The sequence below is a fragment of the Rattus norvegicus genome, chromosome Y, assembly GCF_021556685.1.
Source record: "Rattus norvegicus strain SHRSP/BbbUtx chromosome Y, alternate assembly SHRSP_T2T, whole genome shotgun sequence".
Taxonomy (NCBI): Eukaryota; Metazoa; Chordata; class Mammalia; order Rodentia; family Muridae; genus Rattus; species Rattus norvegicus.
In genome coordinates, this window is record NC_141555.1 from 73878206 (window position 1) to 73878642 (window position 437).

Below are 437 nucleotides of genomic sequence, written 5' to 3' on the forward strand. Positions count from 1 at the left end.
GTCTGGTTTTTGTTTCATGTTGACTTGTGTTGTCTGCCTCTGATGGCTGGAGTGTTTGAGTCACCACTGGAGAGGATTGAGAGTCCACTTGGTAGTCGCTATTGGTCCTGTTAGGGGCTTACGGCTGTGACAGGACGACTTGCTAGTTTTCACAGGCCATAGGCCCTAGAGGGTGCTCTAGGAGGAGAAAGGAATCTAGAGGACCCTCTAGAAACCCATTGCAATGCCCTTGAAGCCCTCCATTGTGTAGATGTCATTATTATTGTTAGAATTAACAATAGGTTCATGTTAACCTAGTTAACAATTAACTAGGTTCATGAAAAATCCCCAGCCAGCTGAAGAAGACTAATACAAATCTGGTGGTCAAGAAAAATAATAATATGATAATGTTGTCCTGCTGATTAATAATACGACAAACCTGTGAACTTTCTGACGTC